The sequence below is a fragment of the Drosophila obscura genome, unplaced genomic scaffold (genome assembly GCF_018151105.1).
Source record: "Drosophila obscura isolate BZ-5 IFL unplaced genomic scaffold, ASM1815110v1 contig_96, whole genome shotgun sequence".
NCBI lineage: Eukaryota > Metazoa > Arthropoda > Insecta > Diptera > Drosophilidae > Drosophila > Drosophila obscura.
In genome coordinates, this window is record NW_024542890.1 from 168,894 (window position 1) to 191,703 (window position 22,810).

Below are 22,810 nucleotides of genomic sequence, written 5' to 3' on the forward strand. Positions count from 1 at the left end.
GAATTTATGAAATGCCAGAACGACTAAGTATTAACCTTAAGTCCCCTTTCAACGTCAGCAATATACTGATTATATAAAAATTTGTTTAAAAAATCAAACTCCCGCTTATGCTGCACATATCTGGTCCAGTCAACAGAGTCACGTGTTTTCTTAAATAGTTTAAAGAACTTGTTACGCAGATTCTTATACCTAACAAGACCCTTCGTATACCATGGTATACGAGCCACGCACTCTTCTGGAAACATTATTATCAACAATATTATGAACGGTAAGAATGAAAACATTGTAAGAAGAGTCAGCACTAGGATGCGAAAGAACAGAAGCCCAGTTTACGTTTAACATGTCATCCCGTATAGTAGTCAAACTTACATCAGTAAAAATATATTCAAACCTGGGTTCAGACCAGGGCGAGTAACTATAGAATTTAGCTGAGAAGACCATTTAGACTGAGAAGTCACATTCTGCAATAGGCAGCTCGCAACGTGCAACAGGGCAATCAATATCAGCACTAACAAAAACTAAATCTAGAATCTTATTTAACCTATTAAAAACATTATTTATTTGGGTTAAGCCCATACTATAACAGTCATCCAGAAAAAGAACTTCGTGCTGTAAATGCACATTACTCGGCATCATAGCCGCAGACTGCGGATCAGCGGACCATACCAAGGAGCCCAGATTAAAATCGCCAACTACGCAAAGATGCTGACGGCCTCGTAGATTACCATATATGTTGGCAATATTCAGCGTGTGCGCCTTGTAGACTTCATAGCTGCTATTCGGTGTAATACACACCAATCTGATCCAAGATAGAGTCACCATCAAGGAGACAAATCGGATCACAGCGTAGGGTGGGTCTGACGGCCACAATGACACCACCTCTTCTCCGACGCTTCGTTTTGGCACAATCTCTGTCCTTACGAAACACTTGGAAAAGGTTGGGATCGAAGTACTCGTTGTCGAAGAAGTTTTCATTGAGCCAGGTTTCAACCAAGATGATTACGTCGAAATCGCACGTAGAGGTTGCCAAGTAGACAGCCTGAGCCTTAGTGCGCATACCTGCTATATTTTGAAAGAAAATGCGAATAGATTTGGCCCCGTCCATCAGCATGGTCCCAGAGAGTGGCAATGACGTCCGGCCAGTGGCCACGGGAGGAGGCTCCAGAGCAGCACCAGGCAGTTTCCACTGAGCAACAGGGGCCAGACCCACATGGGAAGCCTGCCGAATCGTCGCAGTGCGGATCAGCAGCCCATCCCCATCGAGTAGACTGGGCGGGAACGGTGCTGGGAGACCCACTCTTTCTGAATGTGTTGACAGTGGTGCTGAAGAGAGTGATCCACTTAAGAGCAAGCGCCGGACCGCTGACTCTCCCCAAGTGTCGAGTGCAGCGCCGACACAAGCATAGCACACGAAGCAATGTAACAGTTGTGGTGGTGATGCTAAACACTCACGCAGTCGAAAGAGAGCGCCAGCAAGAGCATCGACATCTGATCCAGCAGCAGCCGAGCGAATGCCGCACAAAGCGCAGCGCGAAAAATGCATATGTTGTAGTTGTTGCGTCGACGGGGAATGCCAAATATGATCGCATAGGCGGTTGCTCACAGCAAAGAGGCGAACAGGTGCAGGTAGAATATTCTGTTGAAGAGCGACGATCATGAACCCAGAGGCGCCGCTCATTGGGGGGTTTTTGAAGTGGACGGAACTGGACCTTCCTGAGTGGGCGTGGACGTCCGCAACGGTACGATAGCGAGGAGATCTACTGCCGTCAGGTCAGCGTCCGGCCTCTGTCTATGAAAAAAGCGGGAAACCCTTACTGAGACAGGCCAAAACTTGTCCTCAAAGACAGCAGCAAATAGATCCTCAGGGACCCCAATTTTGAAGTTGACAAACTTTAACGAAGATATATCAGCATCTCGCTTGACTAGCTTCGTACAAGAAATTTTCGCTACCGGCACCTTAAGTTGTTTGGCAACAAATTTTGCCACCGCCTCTGGCTCCGTCGCGGTAGAAAATTTACCGATATGCATGTATTTGCTACTCTGCATAACGTTTAGATGCTCGCAGCTCGGAGCAATACCAACAAAACGCTTAGTGTTTTTGTTTCTATTCTTCCTCTCCTTCTTTCTCACTGTGACAAAGCCATCCAAATCCAATGGAAGAGCAGCAGCTGATTCCGGTTCAATGAACGCCGTCGAGGTGGCGGCCCCTAGTCGCGGAGACAACAAGTCAGCCGCTGGCATGGCCTTGTTGGCCTCTTTCCTAGTAGAGGCAACGAAGCTGAGCGGCAGTGACGTCCGAATTGCATTCCGAGCAGTGATAAAGTGACATAGCGAGAACACGTCCGAGCGCAATGAGAGCTGATTGATCACTGATTGATCATTTTGATGGCGTCTGTGGTGCTTCTTTGTTTTCGAAACCCGAATTGCTGGTCGGAAAGGCCGTGGCGCTCCGCCAGTTCAGCCTCTAGGCGATTGCATATGAGCCTCTCAAATATTTTGCCCATGGTGTCCAGCATGCATAGCGGCCGGTATGCAGATGGGTCGCTTAGCTCCTTGCCTGGCTTGGGTAGCAGGACAAGCCTTTGCCGCTTCCACGCTCGCGGCACTGTCCGTTCCGCTACGCATTGATTGTACATCCGTGTGAATGCGTCAGGATGTGCGGTGATTAAGCATTTTAATGCCGCATTAGGTACTCCATCTGGTCCTGCCGCTTTGCCGTTCTTCAGCTTGGCCGTGACCTCTAACAGCTCTCTAGCGGTGATGGTGTTGTCCATTCGCTCAGTGACTTCCGTGATTTCCTCGTTCACTCCCTCTTGTAGTGGTGGTTGCCTGGGAAAAAGGGCGTCGACGATTTCCTTCAACTGGGTGGGGCACTTGGGCATAGTCTGTCTGTTGAGCTTTCCCATGACCAGCTTGTAAGCTCCCCGGAAGGGTTCGGCATCTGCCGCATCGCAGAGCTCCTGGAAGCATTTGGCCTTTCTGCTTCTAATGGCATCTCTTAGGGCTCGCCGTTTGGCCTTGAATGCCACTTCATTGCTCATAAACTGCAGGGTGCCTCTAGATCGCTGATAGGCGCGCCGGGCCACAAGCACTCCCTCCTGGCTTGCGAGATATGTTCGTTCTACCATGGTACAGGGTGGTGACAGCTTCCTCCGATCTTCCTTCCCTCCATAGCTGCATCACATGCCGCTATGACGGTCCTGGAGATGGCGCTCGCACATGCTTCTGCATCCCCGGTGGCTGTTAGTCCTCCTGCTGCAGAGAGGAGCGCGCCTCTGTCGAGTGTTTCTTCCTTGTAGCCTGTCTGAAGTGCTCTTTGGCTCCATACGGTATTCCTGGTGGCAGAGATGTCCGTCAGCACCGCTAGGTGGTCGCTGTGTGTGTACACGCTCAGTACTCGCCACTTCGCGTGGCGTGCGAGCTCCGGGCTTACAAATAAAAGGTCAATAATTGACTCGCGTCCTGCTCTGCTATACGTTGGGGTGCTTCCTGTGTTGAGAAGGCAGACGTTCAGACTTGCAAACTCGTCTAGGAGCGATATCCCACGGGGAGTATTCCTGGTGCTGCTCCATGTCGTGGCCCAGGCGTTAAAGTCACCCGCTATTAGGACCGGCGATTTGTCTCGTGCGTCGTTGGCGATGTTGCTGATGATCTCCTCGTACTCCTGCTGCGAAAATCTTGGTGCTATGTAGCAGCTATACACAAGTATTCCATTGTGCTTAGCTCTCACATAGCCCACTCTGGATGCTCTGTGCGTGAGCTGGCCTGGTCGCGGGCCACAGCTCCAGATTGCTGCTCCTCCGTCTGAGCTTTGCTGCCAGACTCCTTCGTGTTTGTTCGTGAAGGGCTCACTGAGCAGTGCTATGTCGATACTCTGCTCCAAGACCGTTTGCGCAAACAGATCCTGAGCAGCCCGGCAGTGGTTTAGGTTAAGCTGTAGTAACTTACCCATCAACCAGTTTGGATAGGGCCTTCTTATACTCAGGGCAGCTGCGGCTCAGGACCGTGTGAGCTGTTGAGCGGGTGTCTCCTGGTGTGCCAACGCATAGTATGCATTTTGGCGGGTTGTTGCAATGGTTGTGCTTGTGCCCCTCTCCACCACATTTGTAGCAGGCGTCTGTTGACACAGGCCGCTTGGATCTACACCTGGCTGCAGTGTGTCCATAGGCCATGCACTTAAAGCAGCGGGTTGGAGCAATCCGGCGCCGCATGCGGCAGACAACCCAACCGACTCGCACCTTGCCAAGCTCGAGGAGCTTCTTTGCGAGTGAGGGCTGGAGGTTCAGGGTAGCTACCTGCGTGGCACCATATGCTTTCCGCATGTACGTCACTGCTCCTTGGGGTAAGTGGCCGCCGATCGCTGCAACTATGGCCTCCCATACTTCCTCGCCTATCGTTAGTTCGTCGATGTCTAGGACTTCAACCGCGACTGTCTCCTGCATGGCCTTCACGGCTGCCATGTCGCCAAGCGCTTCCTGTATGGCCGTCTGTAGCTCCTGGGTGGCGGGGTCTGAGGGTTGCTGCATCCTGAGGAGCAGCTCGCCCGAGGCAGTCTTCCGGATGCCCTGAACCTTGTTTTTTAGGTTCTGGAGAGTTGGTGCTGCCTTGACCAGTTTGAGGATGTCGGCATATGATGCCTCCTCGGTGCATTTAACCAGGACTGCGTCTGACCGGGCTGTCTTCTTGCGCTTGGCACGCCTACCTCTGACCTCACTCCACTTCTGGTTTGGGTCAGCGCTATCTGCCTTGCTTATCGGGCTTTTGGTCGCCTCTTGCCGGATGGTGTCAGGATGGCCTTGCCTGGGCTTGGCGCGAGCACTGTTCTCCTCAGTTTACGTCGCCTTAGTCGAACTGGGCTTCGTGGGGAGTGGATCACAATGGTCCAGCTTGGGTAGGGGGCCTGCAGCTTGGCAGTGGCACTGGCAGTCTCCTGGCTCTGTCCTTTCCTCCGCTTGGGCCTTCAGCTGGGACCTGACTTCCATTTGAGTGGCAATTCAACGCACTCAAGGTGGGGCCTGGCACCCCTGCCCCCTTCGGGCGCCCGTGAAGAAACGACGAGCAGTCCGGATCCGGGGCCAATAGGTGTGTGGCTTGACTCTCCCAGGTGAGCACGCGGTGTCAACAAACGCTTTTGGCTAATGTGTGGGTCTTTCCGCAGGTGTATTTCGCGATTTCGGACTTTGTTTGCAGAGCAGCTGTTTTTCGCGTCCGCACTCGAAAAGAAATTCACTTGTGTGTACCACTTTGGAGAGTATGCAGTTAGAAATGTCTGTAGAGTCCGTGTCCATCGAGTCCGCACCCAACCTCCTAACTATTCCCTCAGTTTCGCTCCCACCAGCTAATAGATGTCCAGGACCACCGGATGCTGCCATCACAGGTACTAGGTCTGTGGTGCCAAAACCACCACTGGGAGTCCCACCAAAGCGACAAGTTTTTGTCTCGTGGCTAGCCCCTGACCTCACATCCAATGATATAACCGCTTTTATGCAAAGCAAAATAAAAGCCGTTGGCTTAAAGGTGGAAAAATTTTACTTATTTTACGCCAGGGAGATATCTTCCTTTAAGATAAGTGACTCCCCGACTCAATTTGACACCATTTGTTCCGCCAAGTTTTGGCCGGAGTATTTGGTCGTCAAAGCGTTTAAGGCTAAAAAAAAGAATAGGCCCCCCATAACTCTTCCCAGTAGTCAGACCAGTGCTCCATCTTTACCCTCATCTTCCACATCAACTTCTACCCATCCAAAAAACTAGCTTCCTCTCTTTAAGTTACATACCAGAATGCTAGAGGCTTGCGTAATAAGCTCAGCACTCTTTTTCTTGAGAGTCTCGCATTCTCGTCCCATGTTATTGTGTTTACCGAGACCTGGTTGATGCCGGACATCCTTAGTTCCGAAGTTTTGGCAGGTCGGTACACAATTTTTAGATATGATCGTTCGTCTCGACGTGGGGTCCTCATTGCAGTGGACTCAAACTTCACGTCGGAACATTTCATAGTCCAGGTTCAACAAGACCTGGAATTCCTGTGCGTAAAACTGATTCTCCCAGGCTTTTCCATTTCGATTACTTGCTCGTATATTCCACCTTCCTCGGATATCTTAATGTACGAGCATCACCTGTTCGCCTTACAAACTGTTTCTTCCTCGCTATCAGATAAAGACCATATGATAGTTCTTGGTGATTTCAATTTGCCAGTTACTGTTTGGTCTTCGGTAAACGAGTCTAAGAACCTTGTGCCCATGTCACGACATGACTTTATCGACGGCCTACTGTATTGGATCGAACGGGTAGGCTATCTGAACGTGTCCGCTGCTTTCGTAAAGCCGAGCTTACGAAGCTTAATAACCTCATTAGGGATTTTGATTGGTCCGCTCTGTACTTCTGCACTGACGTTATGAAAGGCACAAACATTTTTTACAATGTACTTGACACATTTTTTGATTCTTGTGTCCCACTTTCTTGTCCGGTTAGATCTGGAAAGCCTCCTTGGTTTACCAAAGAGTTATCCAGTCTAAAAAACTTAAAATCAAGACTTTATAAAAAATTTCGAGAAGTTGGTTCTCCCTCTTGCTATAAAAACTACCTATCTCGATGCAGTATACGATTTTCACAGGACCCTAAACAGTTTTACAGCTTCGTAAATAGTAAGCGTAGAACGTCCGCACATCCATCCTCGCTATCATTTCTCAATATGTCATCAAACAATGATCTTTTTGGCAAATTTTTCCAAACGACCTATTCTCATGAAAGCTACTCTGGTCAGCCGTATCTATACAGTTTACCAAGGTCGAATGGCATTTTCAGCCCCTTGTTAAATGAAAGCTCACTGCTTCATGATCTTCGACTAGTTAAGCCGGTGTTTTCACCAGGTCCCGACGGAGTTCCCGGCTGTGTACTCAAGTACTGTGTCGACGCTCTGTGTGGACCCCTGCTGAAACTATTCACCCTATCCATTAACTCTACATGCTTCCCCCTATCTGGAAGGAAACTTTTATTATTCCGTTCCATAAGAAAGGTAGCAAGACTGATGCAAATAATTATAGAGGTATATCTAAGTTATCCGCTATTCCTAAAATGTTTGAAAAAATTTTAACTCCGCATTTGCAACATCTCTGCAAGGTAACTTGCAGACGGATGTCATTTACACTGATTTTAGAAAAGCATTCGATTCTGTAAACCATTCCCTTTAAGCACAAAAACTTGCCCCTTTAGGGTTTCCGCCTAATCTTTTGAGATGGATTTCTAGCTACCTTCGTTCTAGGTCTCAAAGATTCCTTTTCAAAAACTCCTTCTCTTCACCTGTTAAGGTTGCTTCTGGAGTACCACAGGGCAGCCATCTAGGCCCCCTACTATTCACACTCTTTATTAATGATCTGCCTTCAGTATTCACAAACAAACGAGTACTCATGTATGCGGATGATGTTAAGCTTTGTGTCCAGTATAAGGACATTTCATTTCACTCTCGCTTGCAATCCGATCTCAATAACTTTTAATCATGGTGTTGTGCAAATATGTTACCCCTAAATGCCTCGAAATGCAAAGTAATGACATTTCATCGCTCCAGCCCCCTATTGGCTCCTTATAGCCTCTGCGGTGGTTCTCTTGAGAGAATTACCTTGGTTGATGATCTTGGTGTTAAATTAGATCCAAAGTTAAAGATTTCTGAACACATTTCTACCATGGTAAATAAGGCCATGGGTGTGCTTGGGTTTATAAAGAGGTGGTCAAAGGAATTTGACGACCCCTATATAACGAAGACTCTCTACATCTTTTACTTTATGCTCTGCGTGGCCTTAACTGGGATGCAGGTGTGAGACTGCCATCTTATCCTCGTAGATTGCCTTTACTAAACCTTCCAACCTTAGTTAGTCGTAGAAAAATGCTTGGTGTGATTTTTATGCACAACCTGATCAAGGGTGACGTAGATAGCCCTGACTTGTTGAGCCGCATAAACTTTACGATTCCTATTAGATCTACTAGAAACTTCATTCCTTTGTTCCTTTCGCTTTGTAGATCGAATTATTCCTTGCACGAACCATTTAGGGTCCTTTGCTCGGACTTCAATTCCCTCTACCACATAATATCAACTACTAATTCCCTTCCTCTTCTTAAATCACTAATACTAACATACCTTTCCCGTAATTAGTTATATTTTTTAGCTATCTTTGCATGTTTAGCTCTTTGAGTTGTGTTTAGCTCTAATTTTGCTCGAATTTTAGTCTAACACCTATCTTTCCTGCATGCTCGCGATCGGTCATGCGGCAGCGCCCCTCGGTCGGTTGGGTGGGAGGAGGGCTGGGTTTCTGCCTGGGTTCCGCGCGTATCAGGCTTCGGCTTGGTGTCGCATGGGCCACTTGATGGTGCAGTCATTGCATATCAACGTCCAGACAAAAAAAATAAAATAAAAAATTCGCTCTTGGCGAATTCGCCCCGCTTCGCCGCCCTAGATAAGTTAGGCTTAAGAATATTTTATAACGAATATGAAAATAAGTCGAAACATAGTATTGAAGTCGAGAGCACGTCCCCTTTTTGAGTCTTTCGTCGAAATATACAGAATTTGCAGCCACCAAACTCGGTTTTTTTTTGTTAAATTTGAATTTAGAACAAATATTCTAAAATTTCATGGCGCCCCCGGGTGGACTCGCAAATTAGTATAGTTTAAAGGCAGAAAGTGACAGTGACACGAGTGGTGAAATATATATGTAAAACACATATTGAATATTTTAAGTGTATATAATATACCCCTGCCCGCGTCGCGTGTGTGTGCAGCAGATCAACCCCTAATTTCACACCTAAAGCTACCGCGCCGGTCGGCTAACAAGCATACACCCCAAAAATACCCAGAGATCTCAACCGCCGAGGGATATCCATTCCTAAAGACGTTTGCCACCTTCCAAGGAAAGTGGAATTCCCAGTATCCCATCTTATATACATACATAGAGGTATTTGTGCAAAAAAATTTAAAGCTCGAGCAAAGACAAAATCATTAAAATCTCGCAGTTACTGTCTTGTGCTAAAATAAGTGCACCTCGCTTTCAATTCTTGGTACATCCGTATGACATAGTAGAGCTCGATTTGCATTTATGTAGTAGAGTTTGTACATATATTACATATATCACATATTCACATACATCAAACCATCTTGGCCGCAGAACATACATACGTATAATTTATAACTGCAATCACTGTCGCCCCTTTCTTCCTTTCTCGTTTTCGTTGCGCAAATATATAGTTTGGTCATTGGCCAAGCGCACACATACGAACATAGCAGCTGCAGCGGTGAATTTTCGTTCTCGCCTTTGCTCGTCGCCGTTGCTGACCGTCGTTGCTATTGGTGTGTTCTTTCGTTTGGCGCGTTTGAGTCAAACCATTCGCCAAGCGACGCGCTACCCTGTTATCGTCGGGTATATAGTTTTGGTGCCAAGGCTCCAACTGTCAATTTGTCAAAGCGTGCCTCGCAATTCAATTTGGTGTCTATCGGTCGGTCAGCCAGGACCAGAATACACAAGCGCCAACACAGCTTAGACACACACACATGTGCATATGTTTCGTTTTCTCTTTCGCTTGTCACCGTTGCTGTTAGTTGTTGTTCTTGTTGTTTTGTGTTGGCACGCCTGCGCCAACAGATCGCCAAGTGCCTCGATACCCTTTAATAGGCGGGTATATCGGTTTTTTGCCGCATTTGGCATCGACACCCTAGGTCCGTATTAAACAGATCGCCAAGTGCCTCGATACCCTTTAATCGTCGGGTATATCGATTTTTCGCCTCATTTGGCTTCAACACCCTAGACCGTATTAAACCGATCGCTAAGTGGTTTGATACCCTCTAGTCGCCAGGTATATTGTTTTCGACTTAATTTGGGTACACATTCCTGTTCGTGAGAAAAGCCCTGATTAGTAATTCACTTAAGTATCGAGAGTCAAGATGAATCCAAAATCAGATCAAAAATCTATTCTTGTAGAGCTGAAAAAGAAGCTCAGCTCCCGTGTCAAAGGCATTTGCCGACTAGCGGACCGGCTGGAAGATGGGGAGATTCCGCTGCAGTTGACAGAGCTCGAGTGCAGACTCGATGTACTGAAAGCAACCATAGCCAAGGCAAGCGAAGTTCAAGAATCAACCGAAGAAATATATAGTGACGATGAGTTTGGAGCCGAGTTGGAAGAACTCTCGATTTTAACCAAGGCAAAGATAACGTCGCGTATCGACGCCTTGAAAACAGCCAGCGATACAATACAAGTATCAGCTTCTGTTGCTCCAACTCGTGCTCGACTTCCGAAGTTAGCTCTGCCAAAGTTCAGTGGCAAATATTCGGAATTCAAAAGCTTCATTAGTTTATTTGAGACTCTTGTTCACAATGACGAAAGCATTCCAATTATCGAAAAGTTTAACCACTCCCTTTCATGCCTCTCTGGTGAAGTGTTGGGAACGGAGAGGGCGTTCCAAGTAATATGAGAAAGCCATGGCCAGCTTAAAACGGGTCTATGATACCGAATGTGTGATCTTTATGAACCATATTGCTGCCCTATTTAGTCTTCCCAAAATGACCCAGCAATCTGCATCGTCCTGAAGGAACCTAATCGATACCACTTCATCGATATTTGGTTCCTTGTTGTCAATAGGCGATTAGCAAAAGATCTCAAATGCAAATGCATCTCGTCTTCAACAGAGTCGATCCTGTGACCAAACGAAAATGGGAAGAACAGCTCGATGGGCTGACTGCGAAAAAATGCTTAATCGCAGATATCAGCATCTTTCCGCCGAAGAATCGGCAAAACCAAAGCAGGAGCAGAAAGCTGTGCCAAGCAAGCCTCACAATCGGAGCTCATTCGCGTGCTCTACTGCGAATGCTAAAAACCAAAAATGTAGTTACTGCAATGCAAAAGACCATTTGTTGACTACTTGCAGTCCATTTGCGCGGCTTGCAGTGATGCAAAGATTCGAATTTGTCAAATCGGCATCGCTCTGCATCAACTGTCTGCAACAAGGACACACTGTGGTACGATGCAAAGCTAGCAAGTGTCGAGTGTGTGGCCGCTCACATCATGCCTGACAGGCGGGCCGCTCATCGCACCCCCAGCACCCCGGACCCCGGACCAGGAGGGTCTGAGTTGCTTAAGGCGATGGCGGCTTGTCTCGTCAGCCAGGCGAATTTTCTGGCAACGATGGTCCCGGGAGTATGTGCTGGGCTTGCAAATAAGATGCAAGTGGCACCAGTGGCAGCCCAACGTCGAGGAAAGCGACCTCGTCATCGTCGCAGAGGATAACCTTCCGCCCCAACAGTGGCTCCTCGGAAGGGTCGTCGCAACACACGCTGAGCAGGACGGAAAGGTCAGGGTGGTCGACCTCAGGACGAGCAGCGGAGCGGTCTACAGGAGGCCAATACATAAGTTGACGCTTCTGCCGATGGGTTGAAGTCCCACAGGCCTTCAACGGGGCCGGTGTCGCGTCACGACGCTAAGTTTATATTTTGGTAAAATTTGAAGTCTAGTGTAAGATAGTTTAGGGCGAAGCGGGAGCGCAATAAAGCTCTCTCTCGCTCTTGGCGAATTCGCCCCGCTTCGCCGCCCTAGATAAGTTAGGCTTAAGAATATTTTATAACGAAAATGAAAAGAAGTCGAAAAATAGTATTGAAGTCGAGCGCACGTCCCTTTTTTGAGTCTTTCGTCGAAATATACAGAATTTGCAGCCACCAAACTCGATTGTTTGTTGTTAAATCTTAATTTAGAAAAAATATTCTAAAATTTTAATTATGCTATTGATTGTGAATTTATTATAATTTAAAATGTACTATTTGACAATTGGTTTAGCCGTGGTTCAACAACAAAATATGTTGTTGCAAAAATTTTTACTGACTTTGGACAGAAAGCAAAGCAACATAGATGAATTCGAGGAAGAAGAGTTCATTGCAATGCTAAATTTTTTTAATACAAAAATGTCAAGAAGGAATAATTATTGACTCAAAGCTGGAGGAGGCCGGCGATCTGCACCGCTTCCTGCGCGATCTCGATCACTTCCAGACGTGGCTGACCAAGACCCAGACGGACGTGGCCTCCGAGGAAACGCCCACGACGCTGCCCGAGGCCGAGAAGCTGCTGAACCAGCACCAGTCGTTCTGTTTTGCGCGCTTGGTCGGGGGCGCACTGGCCGCAGAAATGATGCTTCCGGCCACTCCATGTCGAGCCCTGCCTCCTTCATGGACTGGGCCATATCCTTATATATATGGAAATTTACGTGGTCCCCGAAAATCGTCAATGCTTTCCTGCCCGACATCCATAAACCTGCTGCCTGCTTCATCTCAGCAGACCACTTCAACCAGCCACCAGCTGTTAATTTGTTTGCTGCATTGTTGTGTAGTATTGATGGTATTCTTATAAATTAAAATTTATTTTTTAAACTTACCAAAGCCATTTTATGCTCTTTCATTTTTATTTAAAAATTGTTGTTTGATTGCTCGTTGTTTTCCTGAGTGCTGATGGATTGTGTTTTTGTTTTTCCCCATTTTCTTATCTGTCATTGTTTACATTTTCGTTGTGAGTTCCGATTTTTTGTTGTGAATGTCAAATATTTATGGTTGCCTTTGAAAATTATCGAAAAAATACCGCACAGAAACGCGCGAATTAGGAACATCCCAGATGGATAGTGGAATAACTGGGAAATTTTCGGAACTCCGCTCCTCCACCAGCTGCTCAGGGAACGATGCCAGCCGCTCCAGCTGGGCTCTGGCCTGAGCGACCACCGGCGCAGGTTAAGCTCAATAAGAAGGAGCAATTCCAGCGATTAACCCACAATATGTAGCAACCAGCACCACGATGGCTCATAACCGACCATAAATAGGAAGCGCACCTCTGAGATTAAGACAAAATTTCTTAAAATACGCACAAAAATAATCATTTCTACATTTGAAAGCTTATTATTTCTAAAAAAGAAAGCTTAAACCACAATGTGTTTGGGTCAAATTCATACAAGCAGTCGGTGCAACCAACGCTACACACAGGTGAAGATATCCACACCAACGAATTCGAGGACGCAGCACAGGTCGAAAGACGTCGACCGAAGAAAGAAAGAAAAGCGAGGACTCAGCACACGTGCGGCCAATCGATGGAAAGGAGCTGGCCAAGATTATATAAACAACCCCCACCGCAGCAAAACCAAGTAACCAAAGCTCTCAAATGACGATATCAACACCCAACAAAATTAAAACTTAGCACACGCGACACCAAAATCCACGAAAATGGGAACAGCAAGAGACAAAATAAAGAAAAATAACTACCAACCTCAGCACATACGCGGCCGGCAGCCAGGAAAACCGAGAACCGCGGAACATGCCAAAAGACAGGGCACCGGCACAAGGGGGCTTACGCAATAAGTATCGAAAATAATAAATTAAATATTCCTAAAAATATATCCGAAGTTCCAACCAAAATTCTTTACCCACGGTACCGGTGCACACTGATCACCATACCTAGGACATTGGACACTTATTGGGAGGCGATTTCGTTAGGTAACCCTCTGTTACCGGGCAATCCACTCGGCAATATATATTTATGTAAGAACATTCAAAAATTTCGGAATAAGATATCTGTAAATTGGTGGGAAAATCGATGACCGGCCAATCCATAAAAGGGCACTGCCTGGCATGGAGACGAGGCAGTCCATCAGGAGTCAAGAAATAACATACACGTCGCGGCCAATCAGTCTAACTAACCAAGTAGCATAATAACCCGAAACAATAGAGAAACCGATTAAAAATTCAAACAACCAAAAAGTGTGATGATTTGGCTATTCATTCTATTTCAGTTGCTGGCAAAGTTCCTGGTTTTCCCAATAAAGTCCTCGTGAATTATAAATGTCTTGTAATTCAGGACCCTGGACAGGCTGAAGCATATCCCAGCCTGAGATAGTTCCTCACAAGCTGCATCAATTAGCTTTTCAAAATGGCAAAGCTAAATCAAATGATTTAGCGGAGATAATCGAGGGATACTCGTCACACATCAAGCTGCTAAGAGTGTTCGTTTACGTGTTCCGTCATTGAAGTCACTCCGTCACCAGTAGAGTACGATGAGGCTTTTCACAAAATTGTCAAGCTGATCTAGAAAAACGAGTATCAGGAAGATATCGAAAGGGTTCGTAAAGGCACCAGGTTAGGCCCCAGTCTTGAGCGATTGAATCCCTTCATCAACGAAGAAATGGGCACTTGGTGCTCTTTTTCGTTGTTGCGAGTTGAGGGGCTACTAGTTAACGCTCCTATGTCATACCATGCCAAGTTTCCGCTGCTGTTGACAAAACGCTCGCAGTTTGTGCAGACCTATGTTCGCTATCTGCATCAAACGAATTTTCATGCCGGCTCACGAGCACTTGTGAGCATCCTTAGGCAGCGTGTTTGGATTATGTGGTGTTGATTTTTGTGGCCCAGTCTATACGACACTAAAAAATTCGTGGAAGGCCCCCTTATAAGTCCTACATAGCGTTATTTGTCTGTTTTGCGTCCAAGGCAGTTCATCTATAAATTGTCTCCGATCTAACGACTAACTCCTTCTTATTGGCTTTTCAAAGGTTCGTTGGTCGTCGAGGATGTCCGCTCCGCGTGAACTGCGATAACGCGACCAATTTCGTCGGAGCAAGTCGCCACTTCGACGAGCTGAGGAGGACGCTAGAGACGGAAGCGGACGCAATTCGAGAGTTCGCAGCGAGAAGCGGCTGCGAGTTCGCCTTCCTGCCACCTCGAGCTCCGCACATGGGCGGACTGTGGGAGGCAAGAGTGAAGTCGGCCAAAAACCTCTTACTGAGGTCGGCCGGAAGCGCGCTCTTCACCGCAGAGGAGCTGGAGAGCGTGATGGTGGGCATCGAGGCGGTGCTCAACTCGCGCATTTTGGGATCAATAAGCCCCGACCCAAGCGACGGAGACGCCCTGACTCCCGGGCACCTGCTGACAGGCGGGCCGCTCATCGCACCCCCAGCACCCCGGACCCCGGACCAGGAGGGTCTGAGTTGCTTAAGGCGATGGCGGCTTGTCTCGTCAGCCAGGCGAATTTTCTGGCAACGATGGTCCCGGGAGTATGTGCTGGGCTTGCAAATAAGATGCAAGTGGCACCAGTGGCAGCCCAACGTCGAGGAAAGCGACCTCGTCATCGTCGCAGAGGATAACCTTCCGCCCCAACAGTGGCTCCTCGGAAGGGTCGTCGCAACACACGCTGGGCAGGACGGAAAGGTCAGGGTGGTCGACCTCAGGACGAGCAGCGGAGCGGTCTACAGGAGGCCAATACATAAGTTGACGCTTCTGCCGATGGGTTGAAGTCCCACAGGCCTTAAACGGGGCCGGTGTCGCGTCACGACGCTAATTTTATATTTTGGTAAAATTTGAAGTCTAGTGTAAGATAGTTTAGGGCGAAGCGGGAGCGCAATAAAGCTCTCTCTCGCTCTTGGCAAATTCGCCCCGCTTCGCCGCCCTAGATAAGTTAGGCTTAAGAATATTTTATAACGAAAATGAAAAGAAGTCGAAAAATAGTATTGAAGTCGAGCGCACGTCCCTTTTTTGAGTCTTTCGTCGAAATATACAGAATTTGCAGCCACCAAACTCGATTAAATCTTAATTTAGAAAAAATATTCTAAAATTTTAATTATGCTATTGATTGTGAATTTATAATAATTTAAAATGTACTATTTGACAATTGGTTTAGCCGTGGTTCAACAACAAAATATGTTGTTGCAAAAATTTTTACTGACTTTGGACAGAAAGCAAAGCAACATAGATGAATTCGAGGAAGAAGAGTTCATTGCAATGCTAAATTTTTTTAATACAAAAATGTCAAGAAGGAATAATTATTGACTCAAAGCTGGAGGAGGCCGGCGATCTGCACCGCTTCCTGCGCGATCTCGATCACTTCCAGACGTGGCTGACCAAGACCCAGACGGACGTGGCCTCCGAGGAAACGCCCACGACGCTGCCCGAGGCCGAGAAGCTGCTGAACCAGCACCAGTCGTTCTGTTTTGCGCGCTTGGTGGGGGCGCACTGGCCGCAGAAATGATGCTTCCGGCCACTCCATGTCGAGCCCTGCCTCCTTCATGGACTGGGCCATATCCTTATATATATGGAAATTTACGTGGTCCCCGAAAATGCTTTCCTGCCCGACATCCATAAACCTGCTGCCTGCTTCATCTCAGCAGACCACTTCAACCAGCCACCAGCTGTTAATTTGTTTGCTGCATTGTTGTGTAGTATTGATGGTATTCTTATAAATTAAAATTTATTTTTTAAACTTACCAAAGCCATTTTATGCTCTTTCATTTTTATTTAAAAATTGTTGTTTGATTGCTCGTTGTTTTCCTGAGTGCTGATGGATTGTGTTGTTGTTTTTCCCCATTTTCTTATCTGTCATTGTTTACATTTTCGTTGTGAATTCCGATTTTTTGTTGTGAATGTCAAATATTTATGGTTGCCTTTGAAAATTATCGAAAAAATACCGCACAGAAACGCGCGAATTAGGAACATCCCAGATGGATAGTGGAATAACTGGGAAATTTTCGGAACTCCGCTCCTCCACCAGCTGCTCAGGGAACGATGCCAGCCGCTCCAGCTGGGCTCTGGCCTGAGCGACCACCGGCGCAGGTTAAGCTCAATAAGAAGGAGCAATTCCAGCGATTAACCCACAATATGTAGCAACCAGCACCACGATGGCTCATAACCGACCATAAATAGGAAGCGCACCTCTGAGCTTAAGACAAAATTTCTTAAAAAATTACGCACAAAAATAATCATTTCTACATTTGAAAGCTTATTATTTCTAAAAAAGAAAGCTTAAACCACAATGTGTTTGGGTCAAATTCATACAAGCAGTCGGTGCAACCAACGCTACACACAGGTGAAGATATCCACACCAACGAATTCGAGGACGCAGCACAGGTCGAAAGACGTCGACCGAAGAAAGAAAGAAAAGCGAGGACTCAGCACACGTGCGGCCAATCGATGGAAAGGAGCTGGCCAAGATTATATAAACAACCCCCACCGCAGCAAAACCAAGTAACCAAAGCTCTCAAATGACGATATCAACACCCAACAAAACTTAGCACACGCGACACCAAAATCCACGAAAATGGGAACAGCAAGAGACAAAATAAAGAAAAATAACTACCAACCTCAGCACATACGCGGCCGGCAGCCAGGAAAACCGAGAACCGCGGAACATGCCAAAAGACAGGGCACCGGCACAAGGGGGCTTACGCAATAAGTATCGAAAATAATAAATTAAATATTCCTAAAAATATATCCGAAGTTCCAACCAAAATTCTTTACCCACGGTACCGGTGCACACTGATCACCATACCTAGGACATTGGACACTTATTGGGAGGCGATTTCGTTAGGTAACCCTCTGTTACCGGGCAATCCACTCGGCAATATATATTTATGTAAGAACATTCAAAAATTTCGGAATAAGATATCTGTAAATTGGTGGGAAAATCGATGACCGGCCAATCCATAAAAGGGCACTGCCTGGCATGGAGACGAGGCAGTCCATCAGGAGTCAAGAAATAACATACACGTCGCGGCCAATCAGTCTAACTAACCAAGTAGCATAATAACCCGAAACAATAGAGAAACCGATTAAAAATTCAAACAACCAAAAAGTGTGATGATTTGGCTATTCATTCTATTTCAGTTGCTGGCAAAGTTCCTGGTTTTCCCAATAAAGTCCTCGTGAATTATAAATGTCTTGTAATTCAGGACCCTGGACAGGCTGAAGCATATCCCAGCCTGAGATAGTTCCTCACAAGCTGCATCAATTAGCTTTTCAAAATGGCAAAGCTGATTACAACCAAATGTAAGATACTTAAGTTATGTGTAAAAAGAGGCGCTAAAAACCAATCAAGTTTGCTAATGAGTGTAAAAAAGAGGTGGAAATAAGGGGGCGAAAACAGCTGAGTCAATCAAATATTTAAAAAAAATATCGGTAGCCTAACGTGTATTGGTAATCGAATCCAACAAAAAAGTTTGAATTTGTTTCTATTTTAAAATTTTACTTTTATTCCGCTAGATTGGCTTTTTTGCCCGGTGTTCGGCAGAGGAGGTTACCACAAATCCTCTTCCTCTACCCAAGGGAACCGCCCCTGGCAGTCTTTCTCCTGGGATGTTCGTTCCTATTTTGTACCCGTTGGGCATCCATCGTCGTCCTCGCGCTTCCTTGCCCCAGCCTGCTGCTTATAGACGTACTGGCGGTGGCACTCCTCGGACCTCTTCTGGCGATCTTTCTCGGCCTCAGCTCCTCCTTTGCGGCTGTCAACGCGATCTGCCGTAGCCATTCTGCGACGCGCTTCACCTCGGCGTCTGTCGCACCGGCCCTTGCAGCCTTCTCCTCGGCCCTCACCGTTGGCACCTCGGTGCTCGTCTTGGGCTCCTTGGGCCGCTCCGCTGGCTGTTTCTGGGACTCCGACGACATCAGACCCCTCGACAGCTTCCTAGCTCCGTCTTATCTCGCTTCTCGTGGGTGCCGGCCTTCAGCTCAGCACCACCAGGTCACTTGCGGCCTCGCTGAACCCTGGGGACATGAGAGCCGACACGGTGACCTCGCCGTCGACTCGTGCAGTGATGCCAGTAGATGCAGCTCTGAGTCAGATCGCCCGTCGCTGGTTTTGGGCCTCGGAGGAATAGTATCCCTGTCGCATCAAGCTCTGTTAATCAGCTAGATATCGTATCAAATGTTGCCTCATCTTAACATTCTTCTCCAGAGATCACGTGTAAAAAGAGATGTTTGTTCCTTTTGCTCTCCTTTTTATGGTCTCGTGCCAGTGCCCATCGTTCCCTATAATGGTGCTTTACATGAGTCTCGCACTCACCGCTCTCAAGTCACTTTGGCTTTCCCTTTTATAAAGTGCCGTTTTCCCGCTACCCTGGCAATTGGTGCATTGAAAGGGTCCATCCCATTTGTGCAGTTCCTCAACTATGATTCACGGTGCAGTAGATATGGAAGCTTGTAGATTGGGTGAGCTTCATTTGTACTCTCTATTATCTAGATTTCTCTAGATGATTGTTTGCCAGGCTGTCCAGTTCTTTGGTGCGTACGAGTCTGCTTGTGGTGGGCAGCTTGTCTGTCAATGCAGATTGATATGTTCCACGGAGGTATCTCCAAGGTGTATACCAACTTTGCCGCTTGCTATACTGCATATATCTCCGCCTGGAATACACTGAACCAGTCTGGTATTCTAATATATGTTGGTTGCTAATTTCTAATAGACGATTACAGCTTATGCCCCTTCAGCAATCTTTGACCCGTCTGTGAAAATGGAGAGCTCGTTCTGCCCCAGGACCGTGTCACTCTTCCATTTCTGCCTGTCCGATATGTGTCCTTTAATGTTTCTTTTCCATGAGAACTCTGAAACACAGTAGTCACTCCACCCGGTCGTTCCACCTTCCTCCTCACGGAGTATTATGGCGTGACCATAAGGCAATGGCTTTAAGAACTGCGGCTAGTAGCGTTGCTGCACTTATCTCAGCCTTGCACATGAGATGGAGGTCTATCAGTTCCAGGCCTAGCATGGTTTCCAGAGCTGTCTGTGGGGTGGATTTGAGAGATCCGGTGACCCCAAGGCATGCCGTCCATTGGACTCTACGGAGGTTCTCCAGGTGGGATTTGGTGTAAGCCGCTTCTCACCATACCATGCCTCCGTATGTCAGGATGGGTCTTAATACCGCTGTATACATCCAGTGGATGATGCGCGGCTGTAAGCCCCATGTTCGTCCAAAATTCTTCCTACAAGTGTAGAAAGATGCCATTGCCTTTTTCTTCCTTTCCTCCGTGTTTCTCTTCCAGAAGAGTTTGGAGTCAAGGATGACACCCAGATACTTGGCTTCGCTTGATAACTCGAGTGTCGTTCCACCAATTGCTGGTAGTTTGATTCTCGGTATTTCGGTTATGCCCAGTTCAGATTCCAGAAGGTCACTTATTGTGGGCAGAAATTTACCCATTACCAGTAATAATAGATCATCCGCAAAGGCCGTGACCTCATACCCGCTCCTCCCCAGCTGAAGAAGGAGGTCGTTGAGGACCAGGTTCCACAGTAGAGGGGATATAACTCCCCCTTGCGGAGTACCTCGTGTGACCGTCTTTCTTGACGAGGAGGAGCCTAGATTGGCGCTTATCGTTCTGCTCCTGAGAACGCTGTCTAGCCATCCGGTTACCGTCGGGTGTGTGCCAATCTTGGCCAGTGAGGCCGTTATTGACTCGATCCTGACGTTGTTGAAGGCCCCCTATATCTAGGAAGGCCGCCAATGCATATTCCTTATCGCTAAGAGTCTTTTCGATATGCCCAACAACTTCGTGTAGTGCGGTGTCAACTGATCTACTTTTGAGGTTGGCGTGCTGAGCTCCACTGTACACTTGTTTGTCTAACATTAGTCGTTTCATCGCTGTTAGAAAAAATTAGGACAGACTGATGGGTCTGTAGTCCTTTGGGGAGATGTGGTTTATCTGCCCGGCCTTGGGGATGAAGACCTCGCTCACCTCCCTCCACGCATGGGGGACGTACCCAGTTAGGAGGAATCCGAAAGTTTTCTTCAGCCATGGTAGTAGGTGCAGGCAAGCTACTTTCAGCATGGATGGTCGGATATCATCCGGGCCCGATGACTTGTAGGGACTAAATGATTTAATGGCCCAGATAATCTTGTCTGGTGCCATTGCGCGGTGCCACACACCAATTTTTCAGCGGAATCAAAATCGCTCAAAATTTATCCAGCGATTTGATTAAATACAGCAATAAAACACACCTAAAAAGATTCGAATCTTACTTTCCCATAGGCCGGCAAAAATCCTCCAGCTGAACCCTCCCAGAGGGTGCCGGCTGGGCAATGGGCACTGCATTATCCCGAATCGGGTAATGCATTGCCGCTTGCTCTGTCCGGGGTAATGGTAGCCAAGGCCAGGTCCAGGTCTTCCCGACCAAAAATTTGGGGGAACTGAACCATGGCCATGGCTGGAGGTGCCTGGCGGGTAGGCATAAAACGCTAGGGGGTGGTCCCCCCGAAAAATATTAACCAGCATGGACCCTCTGGGCCAACAATGGAGCGGACGGATGATAAAGCAAGGGTTGGGATGTCAACCCAAACGTCGGTGGAAAGCGTGGCTGCTACCACCGGCGGGCACGGGGAGGAGCAATCCTCTCTGCGTGTCGCCAGCGGCCACACCTCTGATATGACGGGAGCAGGTCATATCAGTTGCAATGCTACTGCCACAAAAACGACTCACTCCAGGTTGAGCCGCACAGGTGCCGTGGTCGATACAGATTCGGACCTGGAGAGCGTGCTCTCCGTAACCAAGACGGAGGAAGACAGCCTTCTCCGCTCCCCGGAACCAGGTTCCAGCTCCCCGCGTAGGGAAGGGCCGAAGCGTTCCAAGGAGGGGTTGAAGGCGAAGGCGCATTACAAAGCGGCCCTCAAGATCGTGGGACGGCTCCAGGGCAAGAAGGACCTCTCTGAGGAGGAGAAGGCCAAAATGACCTGGGCCGAAGGACGGATAAAGGAGGGCCGGCTGCACTTCTCGCAGATGCCGCAGATGAAGGCATCGACGGAGGGATTTGCCAACAAGGTGGAGGAGAGTCTCGCCACCAAAAGGCAACGCTCGACCGGAGAGTGCCAAGAACGACACTCCGGCGAGCAAGCGGCAACGCGGGCCCAAGGTGGCAGCCCCCACACCCAAACAGGCGAAACGTCCCCAAAAAGCGAAGGTCAGTGAGGTGACCAAACGACATTTAATCGTGGCACTCATAGACCGGAGCGAAGAGAATGGCAAAATAACGGCGGCGCGGTGGAAGACGGTGCACGCGCGGCTCGTGGATGCGCTGTTCGCCAGAATGGAGGAGGACCCAACGGCCCCCATGCCCACGTTCGATGGTGCAGGGTGGCTCAACGGGGTGAAAATACTTAAATGTATGGACGACCCCACACTCAAGTGGCTGACGCAAACGGTCTGCCAACTGGAAGCGTTGTGGGAGGGGGCCAAGCTGGAGGTGGTGGACAGGGAGCTAATCCCGTCCATACCAAAGGCAAAGGTACTCTTCCCCATCGTAATCCAAGGGGACCGTGCGCTGAAGCTGCTACAGAGGCAGAACCCCGACGTGCCAACGGCTAACTGGAAGATTCTGCACATCGGGAGCCCACTACCCAACGAGGGGGGCCAGAGTGCGATCATCCAGATCAGCAAGGAGGCAGAGGACCTGCTATACCCAAGATTCGGGAAGATGGCGTGGGGGATGGGCAGTGTTTACCTGCGGTTGAGAAAGCGCCACCCCGAGGACAAAGATGCGCACACTCTGCAGGCGGGCGAGGTGGAGAAAGACCTTGGTCTGGACACCATCGTGGAGGCCGCACAGGGTCTTGCGCTGGACTCGGAGGAAGAGGGGGAGGACGGTGACCTGACGGTAGTAGTCAACCCGTCGAGTGGAGCTGAGCCAGACGCACATGGTGAGTGTGCTGCAGCTCAACCTCCACAAAAGTAAAATTGCGTCGGCGGAGCTCCTCTTTGCCATGGAGCAAGGGCCCGCCGACATAGCCTTAGTCCAGGAGCCATGGCGATAGGAGGTAACATCGTGTGCTGATTTATTTGGTTTCAAGAGTAGAGTGATTGTTGCGTGCTTCCAGTTTTGCGGGAAGTGTCCTATTCTAAGAATGGCATTGTATATATGAAGAATGTAAAGGATTGCTTTTTTGGAGAAAGCTTTTATGAGGGCGTTGTCTATTCTGTCCGTCCCTGGGGCCTTGCTTATCTCCAGCTCCCTAATTGCCAGAGACAGTTCAGAGAATGTGATCGCTCTGAGAGGACAGGCT

The 22,810-nt window shown here is 48.0% G+C and overlaps 1 long non-coding RNA gene across 1 annotated transcript; it reads right to left on the minus strand.

The window, feature by feature from the left end:
• Nucleotides 1-11,901: 11,901 nt before the first annotated feature.
• Nucleotides 11,902-16,369, minus strand: LOC111075277. The gene is made up of 3 exons (XR_002607907.2): nt 16,260-16,369; nt 16,139-16,198; nt 11,902-12,283 (listed from the first exon to the last, which is right to left on the minus strand). It is a non-coding gene; the product is annotated as an uncharacterized LOC111075277 (long non-coding RNA).
• Nucleotides 16,370-22,810: the final 6,441 nt, after the last annotated feature.